Genomic DNA, 20,531 nt, shown 5'->3' on the forward strand with positions numbered 1-20,531 from the left:
ATTGGTCTAGCAGGTGTGTCAAGCCCCTTCCAGACCCTAACACATAGCTGCCCAGATGATCATCCTGTGTGACTATCCCACATCACAGTCCAGGGAAGGGCCCTGTCGCAGATGCCCTGCCAGCCCCTGGCTGCAGCCTCACACACTGCAGAGAACAGGCTTCAGTTGGGAAGAGGGACCTGTCTGGAAATCAGTCAGAAATGCTGACTATTGTGCTGGGGTTTGCCAGGAGTTCAGTGTAGCCAGGAAGTGAGCCAACATGCTTTCACGCTAAACAAGTCTTTTTAGCATTGTGACACAATTCAGACATCATAAAATATACCTGACAGTGAGGGCTTCCTATTTAGGCCAGGCTGGTCTCTAAATGAAAATCCTCTTGTCCCAGTCTTCAATCCCTGGGATTACAGACACACACCACCACACCTGGCCGGCTGTGTCTTTTCAAAGAAAGTAATTCACTGGGTTAGATGACATTTACAAGGTTAAGCAACCATTACCACTGTTTAAGACCAAAGCATGTTATCACCTCAAAAGAAGACCCTGTAATCAACAGGTATCCCCCCCACCCCAACTCTGACAGCAATTATCCTACTTCCTTAATGGAACTCCCAGTTTTGGACATTTGTATAAATAGACCACACAATATAAGTTTTGGGGGGGTTGTGACAGGGTTTCTCTTTGGCTTTGGAGACTGTACTGGAACTAGCTCTTGTAAACCAGGCTGGTCTCAAACTCACAGAGATCTGCCTGTCTCTGCCTCCTGAGTGCTGGGACTAAAGGCATGCGCCACCAACGCCCAGCTACAATATAGTTTTTGTGTCTAGTTTCTGTTAGGTACCAGACCCAGGATAAATGGTTAACTGAGGTGCCCATTAACATATCAAAGCAGACACTGGTTTCCAGGTTCTCCCAGCATCCCTCAGCCCCTACCTCTTACAGGATATAGCTAGTACACCCTGCCCCCTACCCTAAACTTCTCCAGCCCAGGGGCTGAACTGCCCTTCCCTCTATAATCCAGCCATTTTGGTTACTTGACCTTTTTTTTTTTTCTATCCTTCCCTAGCTCCTCTCCTCTCTCTCCTCTCCACTCTCCTCACTTGGCCCAACTCAGGGTTGTGTTCACGCTGGACTCTCCCAGCTGTCTCTGCCTCTGGCTATGCTCTCCCTTTCATCCACACTAAACCTTCTCCTCCCCCACACCTAGGAGCAGCCATGTCCTTCCTTTTCATTCCTTTTCTTCATTCAGTGTCTTTCAGCTCACATGGTTTCAAGACATGCATGTTCACCAATAAAACATCAGAACATCGGGGCTTTTATGGCCGAATAACATTATAATGACTGGACACGCCACATTTTGGGCATCCCATTCACCAGATGATGGAGATTTTGAGTTGTTTCTATTCCTTTTTTTTGATGCCTTATGAATAAAACTGAAATAATTTTGTTTTTGTTTTTGGAGACAGGGTTTCTCTGTGTAGCTCTGGTTGTCCTGGAATTTGCTCAGTAGACCAAACTCTCGAACTCAGAGATCCACCTAACTCTGCCTCCCAATCTGGGATTAAAGGCGCGTGCCACCACCATCCTACTGCAATAAATGTTTTCATACCTTGTTTTTGTGTAAACTTGAGTAGATGCCTCTACATGTAACCATTTGAGGGACTTGCAGGCTATACTAAATACTGTGAAGCTGCACCATTTCATGCTCCCACAGCAATGTCAAGGACTCTGTTCTTCGAACTCTCCCCAGTGCTTACTTTTTTGGGGGGCTTTTGAGACAGGGTTTCTCTGTGGCTTTAGAGGCAGACCTGGAACTAGCTCTTGTAGACCAGGCTGGTCTGGAACTCACAGAGATCTGCCTGCCTCTGCTTTCCGATTGCTAGGATTAAAAGCATCTGCCACCACCGCCCTTCCAGCACTTACTTTTTATTTACCTTTTTTGCTTGTTTGTTTTTTGAGACAGGGTTTCTGTGTAATAGCTCTAGCTGTCCTGGAACTCCCTTTGTAGACCAGGCTGGCCTCAAACTCACAGAGATCTCCTTGTCTCTGCCTCCCAGGTGCTGGGATTAAAGGCACGTGCCACCAGTGCCTGGCTTTATTTACATTTTTATTATGGTCTTTCTGCCATCTATGAAGTGGTAGCATTGTGGTTTTGTATTGTTTGTTCTGTGACTAATGATACCCAGCTTCTTCTCCCTAACACACCCAAAGCTGATTCAATTTGCATATCTTCATTGAACCCATTTTTATTCAGATTCTCTCTGTCCACAAGTGGATTTGGTTCTTGAGGTGTGGGGTGTGTGTGTGTGTGTGTGTGTGTGTGAGAGAGAGAGAGAGAGAGAGAGAGAGAGAGAGAGAGAGAGAGAGACCATGCAGGAACGCATGTCTCATTCAGTTTCTTATAAGAGAGCATCAGCAGAATGATCAGCTTCCCATGATGCCATTTTAACAGTGAACTCTGTCTATATACTGTCCACCAATGTCCCCAACTCTAAATGAGAGACAACCCTTATAGAGCCAGGCAGATGGCTCAGCAGGAAATGGTGCTTATTATCAAACGTAAAGAACTGAGTTTGATCCCCAGGACCCATATAGTGGAAGGAGTGAATTGGCCCTTGCAAATTGTCTTCTGACAGTCACATGTGGACCAAGTGGCATGCAATGTGTCCCACCCCCCAAAAAGAAGCGTCATTTTAAATTTTAAAAGTTGTCATTCAAAAGCACTCCAGTGCCTCTCTGTTCTGGAAGAACTTTGTCTCCAGCTCCACACAGTATCAGGTTAGCTTGCTCCACGGTTTCTTTGAAGCTGATCCACCGTTACAATGTTGTTTGGGATGCTTTCCTGATGATTTTCCTGGAATGACAAAGTCAGCTTGGTCACAATTTTTGTGCACTCTTTTCAAACAATACTCTGTCAATTGGCAGAGAAACTTTGTAACCTCTCAGTGTCGCCCCTCAGCTCCGCTGCTCCACCCCTGCCCGGGGACACCTGCAGTTCAGGAGTCCAAGAGTCCAGGTGTTGAGTTTCCTGAGTTCCTTGTAAACCTTGCTGTGAATCCCTTATCACATATTAGATTTGCAAATAGTGCTACCCTTCTGTGGGTTTCTTTTTCAAAGGTTTTGAATTCTGAAGGAGTCCAGTTTACTTCCCCCTCCACATCCCTTTGACTGCTTGTACTTAATAAGCCTTTGACCTAATTTCTCTGGCCCCTGCGATCGAGTTCTTTGCCCTCCCTCTTTTTCAACCTTAAGCTGAGACGCTCACAAGTCCTCAGAGCCCGATGCACCGCGACTCCTGCTGGCAGTTATGGGTATCACACACCCTGCTGTCCCATCCTTGGAGGTGGGGTCTAGCTTCCTGCCCCAGCCTGTCTGTTATAGGGCTGCCTAACTCAAGGGCATTCAGGTTAGGACGTGACAGTGTGTCCTCTATGCTCCTAGATGGGAAAGAAAAGAAGCAGCATGACCTCTATAGGAGGCCCCCAGGCCACCCCCAGGCTACCCACAGGCCACCCCCAGGCCACCCCAGGCCATTTCACATATCATGTCCCCATTCTACAGAGGAAGCTCAGGAAAGTCAAATGCCTAACTAAGGTCCCAGAAGTACTAAATGGGACTGAGGGGTTCATTCATTTATCCACTCAACAAACATTTGTGAGGATACATACAGACAGACCTTTACTTAGGAAAGAAAGACAACTGGGCCCCTGGGTTGAGTTAGACAGTGCAAGTCAGTGCCTGAGGCCCTCACCCTGACATGTGGGTCAGGGTTTGAAGGGACAAAGGAGGAAAAATGGCAGTCACCCTTCTGTAGCAGCCAGCTAGGAACTGAAGGCTAAGGAACTAGAAAAGGGGACTGTGAGCCACCTGGTCCCATCCCAGTGAGCAGGACCTGCAGGGGCCACCCAGGCAGCCATGTAACCAGACAGAGACACTCAGAAAGGATGCAAATTTCAGGAGTGTGAGAAGGGCCTTCCCTTCATCCGTGCACATGGAAAGAACATTTCCCCGTGTGTTTGATTCACACATTTGCACAGAGAGACTCTGGGAAGAAACAGACCTGAATACAAAAATAAGAGTGCCTGCCGGGGGGAGGCGGGGGCTGAGCAGGTGGAGTCGTTTTAGAATCTGAACAGTCACTTGACATGGCTATTCCAAAAATGAAATCAAATCAGAGGATGCTGAGCACATCCTGCGACTGGTGACAGGCGCAACTCAGTGTGAACACTGAAAACCATGAAAACGGACACTCTGCATGGGTGGCCTGTGTGCCACGGGGATTCTACTGCAACTTGACTATTAGAAAAAATGGAAGGGGTGTTGAGCATGGACTCAGTGGTAGAGTACCTGCTTAAACCACCACCCAGGGGCTGTGTGTGCCTTGGCAATGAGGCATCTTTCCAGAACACACCACGCCCTGGGAGGAACTGGGGTGTAGTTCAGTGGTAGAGCACCTTCCTAGAACCACCTAGTGAGGGGCTTGGGGTATGGTTCAGCAGTACAACGCTTGCCTAGTATGCAGCACTGGGTCCCCAAAACTGCAAGAAGAAAAAAGAAGGGAGAAAAAGAGGTAAGGAAGGAAGGGGGAGGGAACTCCTTTGGGCTGAGTGTTGTTTAACGGGGCAGCTGAGGCAGATGACATGAGCAATGGATCTCCACGGTGTGATGGGGACAGGGACCTGGAGAAGGATGGATCATGTTGGCCCTGGGCAGACCCGGGCTCTCAAGCATCTGTCAGTGCTGGAGCCCCTGGAGACCACTGCTGAGCGCACACGGAACCTTCCAGGTCCTAAGTTCTGGGGCAGAACACATTTTGAACATACTGCCAGTGATGGTGTCCCTGGGCCCATTTTGTGACCCACTGCCCTCCATAGCCTCTGGTAGCACTGGGGACATCAGGATCAAGGTGATCATTTGATGATATATTACTGAGTTTCATGCTGTATAATTACACTATAACAATCTGTATGTAAGATGTAAGCTTCAGAAGTTACTAGAACATGTCAAACACCGGTCGATGCCATAGAGATGATTCAATGGCTTTCCCTCATCTTGATTCTTCCCAAGACATAGAAAACTTAAACTTTAGCTACAAACATGACTGTTATAGAAACTACATCTCCCAAATTCTCCTGAAGCTGTTAGAACAGCCAGGGGGACAGTCTGGCTATTGGATGTAAATAAAGTCAGCTAGAAAGTTCCAAGAAACTCCAAGAGTGGGAGTGTGTCCTTTCTCTCATTCCTTCCTGCTGGCTGGGATGAAAGCTTGATGGCTGGAACAGAAGCAGCTACGTGGGAGCAGGAGGTGGGGGCTATGCATTGAGACTAACTAGCCAAGCAGGAAAACAAGAGGCATGTGGGTTCATGAGGATGTGGAGTCCCCACCCCAGGCCACTTCTGAACCTGAGCACGGCTTTTGTGCCGGGGAAGACATGCCTGTCATATTAAGAACCAGTGCTTCGGCTCTGTGGGACCTAGAGTCACCCTTGGCCCCCGAATGACAAAGTGTATGAGTACAGTGTATTCCCGGGCTGGGGCCTGGCCTGTCTAGTGCGCATGCTGAGCATCTGGTCAGATCACACAGCTATGACCAGGGCTGGGGAGGGTTGGATCTAGGCTGCATCTCTGGGGCTCCTGGGAGCCTAGGAAACAAAGTGACAAGGAAATAGAAAATCCTACATGGCCCCAGCTGCAGCACAGGCCTTGTGAAGTCATGGGTTATCGACCTTCAGAGGTCATGCTGCCCTACACAGTGAATGTCTCAGCGGGCTCAGGGCATCACCTAGCAAGATGCCATGTGTCAGCCACACGCCTTTCTGACCACAGAGTCTGTCGATTGCATGCATTTTTCCTCTGGGTGATGCGAGCACCAGCCCTCTTTTCCTGGCCATCTGCTGTTTGGGTGGCAGGCAAGCCCTCTGGGTGCCAACAGAACGGCAGCCAGCGACGGGAACAGTTCCACAGGAAAAATGGGCTGTGTGTGGGATGCCCAATGTTGGACTGCAGATTCCAGGGTAGACGGGGTGCCAGGTGTGGGGACTGGAGGCCCCAGCCCCCCAGCCCAGGTCTGAGCCTTAGTCTTGAGCTCTCAGAGTGAGTTCTTTGCAAAAATACGTTCATGCCAACCAGGAATTGAGAGATTGGGGGGGGGGTGGACACAGAGCCACAACCTGATGCCACCCCAGGCCAGCACCAGCAACCTTCATAGCAAAGCCCGTGGCTTCTAAGTATGTGTGCAGGCTCTGGAAGGCTGCATTCCCAGTCACTCTGAGATTCACTCTGTCTTAGTACTGAGTCAGGGAGTAACCCCCTCACTGTCACCTCTGCCCTCGCTGAAATAGCGTGCCTCCTCCACCCATGTTCATGACAGAGTCAGGAAATGCTTATAACTCATGGGTCTATCAGCAGATGATGGAGGTGAGCAACAGGTCTATCTATCCATGTGACAGAACGCTATTCAGTCCTGAAAGGGAAGGAAGCTCGGGCATCCACTGTGACATGGATGGCTGTGAAGACACTATGGGGGGGTGGGAAGAGTAAGTCAGCCGCAGGAGGACCGCACTGATGTAAAACCTAGAGTGGTTGGATCCAGGGAAACAGAGTGGATTGGGGCTGTTGCCGGCTTCTCGTTACGGGAAGATGAAAGGGTCTAGAGACTGACTCCACAAAAATGTTTGAAATGGTAAAAATAAAATAAAATAAAATACTGCGGTAAGTGCACCCGACACAGAACCTCACTGAGGCCACTCAGAGGGGCAGGCAGGCTGGGTTGGTGTCTACCATGGTTCCAGCTAGGAAGGCGCTGTGCTTCACTGAGCATGGAAGACCGGGCGTTCTATAGCACCCTACCGCCCTCTGCTGGTCAAGCCTGGAGAAGCGCCCAGCGGGAAGGAACTGTGTGGTACCCTGGAGCCTCTGGGAGGGACTTGGCCCAGCAGGCCTGGAACTGAGCCACCTGCAGGGAAAAGAGGCCTCCTTCCGGAGGAAAGTACAACTATGAAATGTGGTTAACTGGACTTCATAAATTGCAAGCCTCAGGTTATCAAAAGCCACCATTAAGAAAAACGAGAGAAGGGAAGTAAGCAGGCTGCCTGTCCCCGCCTCTGGGGGAAGGGATGGGATGATAGGATTCACAACTAGAAAAAGACTAGTCGGTAAAGTAAATGCTTTGGGGGGAAAAACACTAACTCAAAAGAGATGGAAAGCCAAGTTTTTAGACTTAGGCACCACAAAGGCATGTGAAAGTTAGGCCTACAGCAAACACCTGTAATCCCAGCTAATCCAAAGAAGGGGCAGAAGGGTCATCAGAGACCTGAAAAACCTGATAAGAACTGCGTCAAAATGGGAGGAGAGGTCCTGGGGATACAGTTCAGTGATACAGTCCCTCGCCCAGCATGTATGAGAGCCTGCGTCCAATCCCTGGTCCCAAAAAGCAGGGGGAGACGAAAAGGAGGAAAAGGAGGAGGAGGAGGAGGAGGAGGAGGAGAGGAGGAAGAGGAGATGCAGCAGTTTTGTAAGAGCCCCTAATGGGGCTGAGGGATGACTTGGGTTAGGAGCACTGGCTACTCTTCCAGAGGACCCAGGTTCAATTCCTAGCACCCACATGTCAGCTTGCAACCATCTATAACTCCAGTTCCAGGGGATACAACACCCTCCCATGGGCTCTGTAGGTACCAGAGATGCACATGTTGCAAAGACTTGCATACAGACAAAACACCAATATACTAAAACAACCAAATGAACAAAAGACACCCCCCCAACAAAAAACCCAAGATCTAATGACCAAGGCTTGGTGTTGCCTCCATCAGGGGAGCGCTGACTGCCGCTCACCTCCACATGTCAATGCCATGAAGAGCAATGGGGACACTCCTTACTGGAGGCTTCACAGTGGTATAGCCACTTTGGAAAGTGGCCTGACAATTTTTTACAAAACTAAAGACATGTTTCCTATTTAACCAAGGAATGTTAATCCATTTACCCAAGAGAAATGGAAAGCTATGTGGTGTGACTGTGAAATGCCCTCCCCCCGGACATGGAACCTTTAGACAGTGGAGGAAGTGTCACAAGGGACACACCTTAACGTGTGATATCCAGGCCTCACTTCCTGCCCATCCTCTGCACGTGGCCATGCTGTCCACTGTATACTTCAGCTGTAAGCTTACATTAACCCTCCCTCTCTTGAGTTGCTTGTCAGATACTGATACACTGCTTGCATATGCGTTTACACATAGGTGTCTTAAAACATGCTGTTGGGGATGGGAGGTGGCTCTGTTGGCTAAGTGCTACATGCATGATGACCTGAGTTTGGTTCCCAGTATGCATGTAAAAAGCTGGTCATGATGGCACACTCTTGTTCACATGGAGGTCTGAGCAAGAACGGCAGGCATCTACCAGAAAGTCACTGGAGAGCCCAGGTTCCTTCCACCTTGTTGCTCTGCCTCCTAATACACAGCTTCTATCTCATTGTCCAGGTGTCCAAATGGCTACCTCTGATCCTGCCATTGCATCTTCCCTTACATGGTGGAAGGAGAAAACTGACTCCCCAAGGGGCCTTCTGATCCCCACCCCTGTTCTGTGGTATGAGCATATGCATGCAGGTGCACACACATATGAATGAGTGGATAGATAGATAGATAGAATGTCTTAGTTGTGGTTTTATTGCTGTGAAAAGACACCATAACCACAGCAACTCTTATAAAGGAAAACATTTAATTGGGGATGGCTTATAGTTCCAGAAATTTAGTCCATTATCACCATGGTGGGGCATGTGGCATGCAGGCAGCCATGGGCCTGGAGTAGGAGCTGGGAGTTCTACAAGCTGATTGGCGGGCAGAAGGAAGAGACTGAGACACACTGGCCAGGCTTGAACATCTGAGACACCCCTAGCCACACACTTCCTCTAACAAAACCATCCCTCCTAATAGTGCCACTCCCTATGGGCCTGTGGGGGCCGATTTGCTTTCAAACCACCACATGAAACAAATTAAAGATCTGCTTTCTTAGCAGCCTTGACAGCAAATGCAGTTACTGTCAGAGGTGGTAACAACGTGTGTGTGTGTGTGTGTGTGTGTGTGTGTGTGTGTGTGTGTGTGTGTGTGTGACATATACACCTACACATGCAATGAGAAGGTTACAGATACAGCCCAGCAGGAAAAGGTCCAGCTGTGGGCAGAGACCCTGAGTCGGAGGTCCGCGTCTGCCCCTAGCTTCCACTGGGGACAGGGGCGCTTCCAGAGAGCTGTTACACAGTCCCAGCTACCTGAGAAGAGCTGCTACCTATCAGCGACAGCTCTTCACCCCAGGCTGTCTCTCTGAGGCCTTCACTGGATGCTGCAATGGCCGGAGTCCCACAACCATCTGCAGCCACAGGGCAGTAGCGAGTACTGGAAGTATACATATCTCCCTCAGGTTAAAGTATTAACGGTGAGCAAGGAAGCCCTCTCACCCTTGCTGTGACCCACAGTCACGTGGTCCTTGCTGTTTCACTCACCAAGAGTCCAGATAAGTTGACACTATAGCTGGTTTGGCTCCCTTCCATGCAAACACCCACTGCTTTCATTATCTCTTGCTGCACACTCTAAAACCATAATCAATTACCACCTCTAACCCTTTTTGTGGGCTGGGAGTTTTGGAGAGACTCAGTCCAATGGCTTTGGCTGCAGTCCCACGGAGGCCGCAGTCTGACAGCCCGGGGCTGAGCACCTGCCTCCACAGAACGCTTCCTCAGGATGAGTTAGTGCTGCTGCTGGCTCTGGCTCCTGTTCTGACCACATGAGGGCCTCCTCAGGGCTGCCTGAGTCTCTTCTCAATATGATAACTCATGGTCACCTCTGCTGTGACGTGTTGGCCACACAGACCAGTCCCAAGTTACCCCAAGGGGAGGTGCCACTGGATGTGGGCACAGGAGCAAAGACCACTGGCCGCCCATTCAAAAATCTGCTTTTGCAAATTAATTCTTAAAACAGTCGAGGGCGTGTACAAAGAGTTAGCTACCAGAAGAATGCCACTACGTCATTTTTAGAAGACAAATAAGACAGAAAGAGAAGCTAACGATGACAGTCTGGATGTACAAGACAGGAAATGACCATAAAATAGAATCGCCTCTGGTTGTCACAAAAGAATTTTTCTGACATGTGAGGTCACCATGGCATTCCCAGCATCCCTCTCTCTGGGAGGATGGGGCCAGTGGATCTTGAATTTGTAGTTCACTTCGGCTACATAGTGAGATCCTGTCTCAAAAAGTGTATGTTTTGTCTTGAGAAAATGCAGCCATATGACATGGTTTAGAACACAGCGGCCCCTATGGAAGGATTCTGGTGCTGAGCGGGATCCTCATAGGCAGACATAGGAAATGGGTTGGAAAACATGTTTCTGGGCTTAGTGGCAAATCTGCCTCTTGCCCTATGGGGAAGGGCTTTCTCTGCTCACTGGTCTTTCTGTATCAGCCGAAAGTGGGCAGCAGTATTTGTGGCTGGTTCCCGGCTGTGACTACATGCATGCTCTGTTCATGTTTCTGGGAGCTTCTGTTACCCACTGTGGGAGGAATGTGTCTGGGATGCTGTGGTCCCGGGAGCAGGAAGAGCCACCTGAATAGCAGCAGTCAAGCGAACAAGCAGCATGGGGTCTGGTGCACCAAGATCAGCCCCATGCTGGCCAAGCCACAGAGCAGGAGTCAGACGTAAACATTTCCGGGGATGCTTCCCAGGCCCAGGTGGTGGTTACTGAATGAGGACATTTGTTATTTCTGGGCAGGAGTATTCTTGTTCCCCTCATTCACTTTTGTTTTCTAAATATAAGTCAAGCTCTGGGGAAGTTCATACAGAAGAGAAAGGGGGTGGGAGTGGAGGAGAGAGAGCTCACACTCATGTGGATAAAGCACTTGACTCGCAAGTGTCAGGATCTGTGTTTGAATCCCCAGAACCCATTTAAGGTTAATGGGCTGTAGTTTATATCTATGATCCTATTATTCCTACAGCAAGATGAGAGGCGGAGGTGAGAATCCCAGGAAGATCAAGAGCTAGCTAGCCTGATGTATGCAGCTATAAACAAGCGAGTTAGAAGGTAAGGACCAACAAACACTCAAGGTTTTCCTCCTACCTCCACTTATGCTCTGTGATGTACATGTGCCCCCCCAAACATGTACACACATATATTAGATAGATAGATAGATAGATAGATAGATAGATAGATAGATAGATAGATAGAAAGAAAACTTGGCCAGGTTTGATGGCAAGAGGCTGAGGCAGGAGGATGGTGAGTTTGAGGCCAGCCTAGGCTACATGAGATCCCATTTCAAACAGATAGATGGATAGTTGATTGACACATGATAGATGGATAGAACAGATAAATAGATAGATAGACAGACAGACAGATAGATAGATGCTAGGTAGATGGATAGATAGACAGACAGATGGATTATATATTGAAAACAAACCCTTGTCCTGTCCATTCTCGGCCTCATACAGACATTCTGTAGCATAGCAATAACCACAGGAGACTAGATACCCTGTCTTTTCTCTGGAGTCTTTTGTAAATAGTCATCTACATTGGTGCCTGTTCTCAATGGCCAGCATTTACAGTGACTGTCACAACATCCTACTGAGCGAATATAATATATAATTCAGTGTGCTTGTGTCACTCCTACTCTTGGAAACCTAAATTATTCCTTGGTTGTTATGCCTAAGGCTACCTTGAGGGCAGAAGTTAGACTTTACAGAAGCAGAGAGAAGAGCCCAAATCTTCAAGAGGCTTATCACAAACCTGCTTGTGTTAGAGAAAAAGATCCTGTACCAGCTAAGTTTTTAAGTTTTCAATCTGTTTCTAACAACTCAGTGACTTATTCATTTCTCAGGACACTGTATCAGGACACACACTATATTAGGATACTGTACCAGGACACACAGTGCATCGGGACACACACTACATCGAACCATACAGTTCATCAGGACACACACTGTATCAGGACACACACTGTATTAGGATACTGTATCAGGACACACACTGTATCAGGGCACACACTGTATTAGGACACTGTATCAGGACACATAGTGCATTGGGACACACAGAGCATCGGGACACATGCTGTATCAGGATACTCCATCAGGTCACACACTGTATCAAGACACTACATCAGGACCTGTGTCATCACACAGATCTATAAAATTCCTACAGATGGACTATGGTTTGGTTATGGTTGGGATGTGTTCCTGGACTTCTCGTGTGTTGAGATCTAATTGTCATTGTGTGGTATTATTAAGAGTGGTATTATTAAGGAGCCTGGGGACCTGGGGACATAGCTCAGTTGGTAAAGTGCTTCTCTTGTGAGAACCAGGACCCGAGTTGATCCCCAGAACACAAGTGAAAAAGCCAGCGGTGGTGGTAGGATTTTATAATCCCAGCATTGGGGAGGTAGAGACAGGTGGATCACTGGCTTAGTATCAGCCAGCCTTGCCTACTCAGCAAGGGCCAGGCAAGTGAGAGATCTTTCTCAAAACAATAATAATAATTTGACCTCTGACCTCTATAAGCATGTGCACACACATGTACATACGCACACAGAGGGTGGAAACTCAATCCAACCCTAGTGGCTGGAGGTATGGCCTTTAAGAAGTGATGATCATTCTGGAAATTCATCAGAGTGGAGTCCCCCCCAACACACATAATCTTGGTAGTTTCTAAGAAGAAAGACAGGGGAGAGAACACACACACACACACACACACACACAGACCCCTTACCTACTTCCTGCCTCTACTGTGATATCCCAGCCACCTCAGAACTCTCCTAGCAAGAAAGCCATCACCAGAGGCAGCCCTATGACCTTGAACCAGAACCCTGAACCCCTTTTCTGAACCCCGTTTCTTCCTAGCTTCCCAAGTCTGTGGCATTGTCACCAACAGATGGCATCAAAGGGAATGCCATTATTTTTTGATATGCTCAGAGGTGCAATAGATAAAAAAGAAATAACACAGGCCACGCTGGACACCTAGGGAGTCTGGCACTATTAGGGACTCAGAAGTCACGCTCGGAGTGTGAGACGCCTGCTCTTAGTTTAGTGACAGGAGAGGTGAAGGAGGACAAAGGCCTCTGTCAGGGGCCAGACCTAAGTGCTTTGTGTCACGAGGAACCGTGATCACAGCTGTCTCTGCAGAGATGTGACCTGGGTCTCCATCACTCTCCCCTCCCCTTCTCTCACTTGTTTCCTCTGTCCCCCTCCTATCTCTGAACCCTCCCCCACTTCAGCAGATGGCGTCCTGGGGTCCCCTGCCCTGGGCCAGGTATCTCCCAAGTGACCCTAGACAGGCTGTTCAGCTTGAAGAAGGAGCTGGAAGTCTGTCCCTGTATGGGGCAGGCAAGCCTAGCCCTGCTGGTGTACTGTGAAAGTCTATTTCTGTCCTCCCTGTGTTCACATGGAGACATGCCATCCCTGTCCATAAATGCCCCTTTGTGCTAGAAGGTTCTTATCCACTCGGGAGATGCCCAGCAACAGGCCTGCTGGGCCAGGCTCCCTGCCAGCTGACGCCATCGGAGCCAAGGACAGGAAACGTGGTCTTTGGGGAGCCGCCCAGAGGCAGCGGGCCCTGAAGAGCATGGGCAACACCCACAGGCCGAATGGGCAGTGTGTCACACTCAGGCCTGTTCTGTACGCTCCTGAGCTGCAGAGGTATACCTGGCCTCCTCTCTGGGAACTCTTTCTTAAGGCCTCCATATTAACTTCTTCTGAGCTTGTCAACCCCCAAGTCTTCTGCTAGCCTTGGGGTGGGGGAAAGAAATGAGGCCGGAACTACTGAGCCACGAGCATTCAGATTATAGTTAGCAGGCCAGTTGTGACACCAAGGTCACAGGGCAAAGGACACAATGAAGATCCGGCTCCCTGCTCCTCACCAGGCAGTCATGCTCCAAATCCATACAGTATTCTAGGATGGCTCCCCCTGCCCAGGACCAAGCAGGCACTGCCTGTTGACCAGGCTAAATGTCCCATCAGCCTGAGACTTACCACCACCACAGACTTGTCCCAGTTACACCAACGTGCGTTCAAGGGTGCCAGCCAACCTGTGCAGCTTAGGATGGGGGCCCGTCTCAAATCCAATGTGGTAAGGGAACCAAAGATGGCACTTGACAGTTAGCTGTTCATCTCCAACAGGCTACCCCCATGAATCCTGACTGTCCCCCACAGGAGACACCTGACTCCTGTAAAGCAGCAGACAGGGATGGTCTGCAGCATGAAGCACAGCCCTGCCCACAGCCACAGAGACAGCCCTTCCCCCACTCGGTCCCTGGGCCTCTCTCCACTTTGGGGCTGCTTGGGCCTTGCGCCTGCCCAAAGTGGCTGTTGCAACCCGGGATGATAATCACTGCTGGGCTGGGCCTGGTGTGCTGTCCCACCCCTGGTGGTGGCGGGGTCTTCTGCTTCTGATGTACTTGTCTGAGTTTAAAAACTACAAACCAAATCAAAGGCAGGTTAAGAAAGACACACCCACCCTGCAGGCAAAGGGCTGACGGTCATACAACACACAGCTGACCCCTATCTTGTCCTTGCCGCAACACAGGGGCGGAGGGTGGCAGTAGGGGTCCATGGCATTGGATAAAGCCCTATCTCACTGGAGGCTCTGAAAGTGGACATCCTCAGGTCATCAGGGGAGGCCGAAAGAGCTGTGAGATGGATCCAAGCGACTGAATATGGTAGGTAGGGGATACCCGGAATAGAACAAAGGCACTGACCTCAGTCTCAGACTCAAGTCTCAGTTTCCCCATTCTATAGGCAAAACCATCCCAAGCAAAGGACATAGCCTGGACTTGACCTTGTGTCCCTCCCAACCCAGGCCTGATCTCTCACCTCTCATTCCTTCCTCAGTGGGGAGTACTGCTTCCTTTAGCTCTCAGGGGGAGGGAAGGGACATCATTATAGTATGGATACTCCACAGCTGCCGCCAGGCAAGAACATGTCCCTTCACCCTCCTGCATCGTCTGTGGAAGGAGTCCCAGTGATGCAGGGTTGACAGGGAAATGGGTGCTTTGAGCCCGAAGGACCTGAGTTTGCAGGAACGCGATGTGCACAGAGGCAAGCCCAGGTACCCAGGCTTCTCCGGGAACGTTACTGGGGACAGCTGGCTAAGGGCTCCCTGTTGGTGGCTGGCACAGTCCCTGAGAGCCCACAGTGACTGGCTCATCCCTGAGCACTTAGACCCTGCTGACTAAGGACACACTACCTCCTCGTGGCTTAGCTGGGCCCCCAGCCTGGCTAGCTCCCAGCCAGGCTGAATCCAACGGCTAAAGCCCAGCTCCATCTGTGCCATCAGAAGCGGAGAGGGACGGGCAGGGAGAGAAGACCTGTCTGCAGGAATTCTTTGCCAAGCCACAGGCCACGAGCTCCCCACCCCCACCCCACCCCCTGTCAGCCTGCTGCCCTCACTCCTACATTCTCTGACCGGCGGCTTGGTGACCTGAGTACAGTCCATGTCAGGGCCAAGAATAAGGAACCCAGGCAGCCCCTATCATTAGTGGTTTGCTGATCACAGCCTGGGCCAAGGGACACCTGGCACTGTGCCTAGGGGCTGGATGGAGGATGTAGCCGGGCCATGCCCCAGGCAGACACCAGACGGCGGACAGACAACATCTGAATTCTCAGGTGCCGTTCCCACCAGGCTGTGGCCAGACACTGGTCAGGATGGGGAACAACACTTGCACAAATACACAAATGCTGTGTTTTCAGGCCCATCCCCAGGTACAGGGAGGTCCCCAGGGAACAGGTGCATGACCATCAGGTGACAGCCAGCCGGAGACTGGGCAGAAGCACAATGGCCCTCGGGTTGTAAGGTCTCAAGGGAACAAAAGGAAGGACGAGCAGAGCAGAGCAGAGGTGGGGCATATTCTGAGGCATAAAGGCTTTCCCAGCAAGTCATCAGAGGGCTTTGACTTGCCTTTTTGTTTGTTTTTTAAGACAAGAGCTCATGTATCCCAGACTGGCCTTTATAATCCTCCTGCCTATACCTTCCAGGTACTGGGATTATAGGCAGGTGCTACTGGTTTTTACCACTACTGGTTTTAATGGTGCTAAGATCGAACCCACGGCCTTAAGCATGCTAAGGAAGTACTCTACCATCTCCAGCCAGTGTTTAGATTTTAAAACTATAGTTGAGTTCAGCCAGTGAGTGTCAAAAGAAGACTAAGTAACAGCAGTTTCAAAACAAAACAACAACAAAAAATGTTTTTCATACAGTAAGAAGTCTGGAGAGGGAAGCAGGAAGAGCTTGCACTCCAGTTGTTGCAAACACAGGCTGCTTCCCTCTTTTTCTGTTTTTGTTTTGTTTTTTGAGGCAGGGTTTCTTTTTTTTCATATTTTCTTTTATTTAACTTTTTACACATGTCACTCTCAATTCCCTCTCCCTCCCCTCCTCCCCCACCCGAGGCAGGGTTTCTCTGTGTAGCCTTGGCTGTCCTGGAACTCACTCTGTAGACCAGGCTGGCCTCAAACTCACAGAGATCCTCCTGCCTCTGCCTCCTGAGTGCTGAGATTCAGGGTGTGGCCATCACTGTCTTTGGCTCTGCCAGCCAAGGCTCCCATGACCACGATATTCTCAAGGTCCAACATGGCTGTTATTACATTCATCTCCCAGGCAGCAGGAAGGAAGAGTTCACCAATGAAGCTGAACTCAGGAGTGTGTGGCTGAGGACCAAGCAGTACTTCCTGGCCTCTGTGTCCTGGCAGCCTTAGCAGGGCCGGGAAACAGGGCCACGAGGGTGCCACACCAATTGTTGACCTCATTCTCTCCCTCTGCAAGATGGAATGACACTCCTGTCTCAAGGCCCCTTGGAGACAGGAGCATGGGGGCGCTTCCCGCGTCTCTGCTGTGAAGACATGGTCTGCCCCACAGATGCCTAACCACTGGGCCCTCATTAGTCAAGTCATACCTCTGTGCTGCACGGGGGCCGAGAACGCAGCATTTCATCCAGGTCCCTGGGACACGTGGATAGAGGGAAGGCCACAACCTTCCCTGCATGGGCCTCTGTGGCATAGTGCAGTGACATGTAAGGCCTGTGTGTGAGATAACCATCTCTCTTGTCACCACATCTCCAGCGCTGGGATTACAAGCATAACTGTGCCCAGCTTTTTAAATGAGGGTGCTGGGGACTGAGCTCTGGCCTTCATGTTGCCGAGGACATTTACTTACTGATCCTTCACCCCAGCCCTGAGGCCCCCCCTTTTTTTTTCAGCTAGGAGGATAGAGCTGCTTTCTGGAAGTAGTACCATTGGTAGGGCTGAACATAAAACCTTCAAGGCCCACACATGCCCTCTTTAGAACATTTCTGCTTTACAGACTAGGATACCACCCCAAGCCCCACAGTTCAGAGTGTGTGTGTGGGGGGGCGTGAACTGGACTCTAAAGGACCTAAAATTAAAATTAATAAAAGTTTAAAAACTTAGATCACTGAATTTATGCAGAGAAAAAGGGAACTGCTAATGGTAGAAAGGAATTTGACCTCTTCACTGGAAGCGCTGTGACTAGGCACCTGAGTCCCATTTCAGGAGAAAAGGGAGAGGGGAGGTAACACATACGCACCTCTGTTCTGAAGAAAACCAGATAGCCACTAATTGCCTTGTGAAAATCCCCTGCTGGTTGTAAAGATTCCCAGCCCAGGGAATAACTGACAGACTCCTGACTCCATGCCCTTTCCACCTCATGGCCCTGTTCTAAATGTATCTTGCTTAGAAATAAAGTTTTTGCTCTACCTTGTACTTGGTGAGACCTTGAGTAATCATGGAAACTTTGTAATCTGTGGCTCTCAGCCTTGTGGTCTTGTCCTATAAACAACCCTCCCCCAGTTATTGTTGGGCACTTCTGCCTCTTCTGAGCATAGAAGTCCCTGCTAGCTTGAACAATAAAAAGAAATCTGTTTTGTCAGCTCCTTGGGGTGGTCTGTTTGGGGCTCTGAGAACCTAGCATAACAGACTCAACACGGACCCTCCTGCTTCTATCAACGGTGAGTGACACACACGAGTCTCCCAGCACTAGAGATATAGCCTGAGCCACTGGCCTTGAGCTACTTGGCAAAGACTCAGTGCCTTCATACAAACAAATGAAGACGTGCTTCTGTGTGGGGCCTGTGAACACACAGGGCTCAGCCACACTTCTCTGGGTCCCTGTCCTATTCAGATTCTCTCCTGAGGGCATGTTCAACGGTCACTTCCCAGTGGACCATCAGCTCAGGACCAGCATCTAGGACCAGCTGTGGATGTCTTATCCACTTACCCTTGCTAGCAGACCTTAAAAGCAGATAGTGAGTAGGGACGCAGTGGGTGCTGTCCCTTTAAGACTTGTCCTGGGTCAGATCCAGCAGAGAAGAGTCTGGTAAACACCCCTGAGCACCCTTGCAAAGGCTAGAAAGGATGACACAGCAGGCAGGGAAACCCCTCTGCGAATTGTTTAGAAGAGCAGTCAGCTAGTCTCAGCCTTTCCTCTGGCCAACTGACAGATGAGGAAACTGAGGCTGGGGGAGAAGAAGCATTGTCCGAGGCCATGGGTGGAACCCTGAGCAACTGCACAAACACAGTGAATGCCTGATTGTTTCACTACAGTCCTGTATTCCTCTGAAACAGGGCTAAGGAACCTCAGCTGGAATTGCCCAGGGGCTCTAAGGACAGAACAGGTTCCAATGGTGCCTTGGAGGCCTGCCTGACTGCCTGTCACCTGCAGCCTGCCAGAACACACACCCCACCCTGCCTCCTGGAGCACCACCAGGGCAGGAAGGGGCTGGTCCCACACACTGACTAGAGATGGCCGCTCATGGTTGGTGTCGACATTATAGATTTGGATTTCCAGCAGGCTGGCAATATAGTCCAAGGCAGAGTACTTGCCTAACCTGCACAAGGCTGCAGGTTAGATCCAGCGTGAGCGCGCACATACACTGCAGACTTTCAGTGAGCATACACACACACACTGCAGACTTTCAGTGTGCATGCACACACATACACACACTGCAGACTTTTAGTGAGCATGCACACATACACACACTGCAGACTTTCAGTGTGAGCGCACACACATACACACACTGCAGACTTTCAGTGAGCATGCACACACACATACTGCAGACTTTCAGTGTGAGAGTGCACACATACACACACTGCAGACTTTCAGTGTGAGAGTGCACACATACACACACTGCAGACTTTCAGTGAGCATGCACACACATATACACACTGCAGACTTTCAGTGAGCATGCACACATACACACACTGCAGACTTTCAGTGTGAGAGTGCACACATACACACACTGCAGACTTTCAGTGTGCATGCACACACATACACACACTGCAGACTTTCAGTGTGCATGCACACACATACACACACTGCAGACTTTCAGTGTGAGAGTGCACACATACACACACTGCAGACTTTCAGTGTGCATGCACACACATACACACACTGCAGACTTTCAGTGTGTATGCACACACATACACACACTGCAGACTTTCAGTGAGCATGCACACATACACACACTGCAGACTTTCAGTGAGCATGCACACACATACACACACTGCAGACTTTCAGTGTGAGCGCACACATACACACACTGCAGACTTTCAGTGAGCGTGCACACACATACACACACTGCAGACTTTCAGTGAGCATGCACACATACACACACTGCAGACTTTCAGTGTGAGTGCACACACATACACACTGCCGACTTTCAGTGAGCGTGCACACATACACACACTGCAGACTTTCAGTGAGCATGCACACACATATACACACTGCAGACTTTCAGTGAGCATGCACACACATATACACACTGCAGACTTTCAGTGAGCATGCACACATACACACACTGCAGACTTTCAGTGTGAGCACACACATACACACACTGCAGACTTTCAGTGTGCATGCACACACATACACACACTGCAGACTTTCAGTGTGAGCACACACATACACACACTGCAGACATTCAGTGTGCATGCACACACATACACACACTGCAGACTTTCAGTGTGCATGCACACATACACACACTGCAGACATTCAGTGAGCATGCACACACACACTGCAGACATTCAGTGTGCATGCACACATACACACACTGCAGACTTTCAGTGTGCATGCACACATACACACACTGCAGACTTTCAGTGTGAGCGCACATACACACACTGCAGACTTTCAGTGAGCATGCACACATACACACACTGCAGACTTTCAGTGAGCATGCACACACACACACTGCAGACTTTCAGTGAGCATGCACACACACACACTGCAGACTTTCAGTGCATGCACACACATACACACACTGCAGACTTTTAGTGAGCATGCACACATACACACACTGCAGACTTTCAGTGAGCATGCACACACACACACTGCAGACTTTCAGTGAGCATGCACACACATATACACACTGCAGACTTTCAGTGTGAGTGCACACACATACACACACTGCAGACTTTCAGTGAGCGTGCACACATACACACACTGCAGACTTCGGTGTGCATGCACACAATACACACACTGCAGACTTTCAGTGAGCATGCACA

The sequence above is a fragment of the Mesocricetus auratus genome, unplaced genomic scaffold (genome assembly GCF_017639785.1).
Source record: "Mesocricetus auratus isolate SY011 unplaced genomic scaffold, BCM_Maur_2.0 Super-Scaffold_100013, whole genome shotgun sequence".
NCBI classification, from domain to species: domain Eukaryota; kingdom Metazoa; phylum Chordata; class Mammalia; order Rodentia; family Cricetidae; genus Mesocricetus; species Mesocricetus auratus.